This window comes from Myotis brandtii, unplaced genomic scaffold (genome assembly GCF_000412655.1).
Source record: "Myotis brandtii unplaced genomic scaffold, ASM41265v1 scaffold421, whole genome shotgun sequence".
Lineage (NCBI taxonomy): Eukaryota > Metazoa > Chordata > Mammalia > Chiroptera > Vespertilionidae > Myotis > Myotis brandtii.
The window spans coordinates 1,274,300-1,274,536 of record NW_005366140.1 but is presented as its reverse complement, the minus strand read 5'-3'; the positions used below and the strand labels follow the sequence as shown (position 1 = coordinate 1,274,536).

At 54.0% G+C, this 237-nt stretch overlaps 1 protein-coding gene across 1 annotated transcript in view; it reads right to left on the bottom strand.

Annotated features, from left to right (window-relative positions):
- The window catches only part of HAPLN4 (hyaluronan and proteoglycan link protein 4), a gene marked incomplete at its 5' end in the record, with an annotated part of 4,160 nt that overhangs the window by 871 nt on the left and 3,052 nt on the right, over positions 1–237 (bottom strand). The window lies entirely within an intron of this gene.

The window sequence follows — 237 nt, the reverse complement described above, 5'->3', positions numbered from 1 at the left end:
CAGCCGATCAATGATTCTCTCTCATCATTGATGTTTCTATCTCTCTCTCTCTCTCCCTTTCTCTCTGAAATCAATAAAAACATATTTTAAAAAAAAAAGAGCATCTCCTTCCCTGTGGCCCGGGACCCCTGCCTCGGCCTGAGCAGCGTTTGCGCGACGTGGCGGTCCGGGGGAAAGGACGTCCTGGTCTGGCTCCCAGAGGGCAAGGGCGGGGGAGAAGAAACTGGGGGTGGGGTG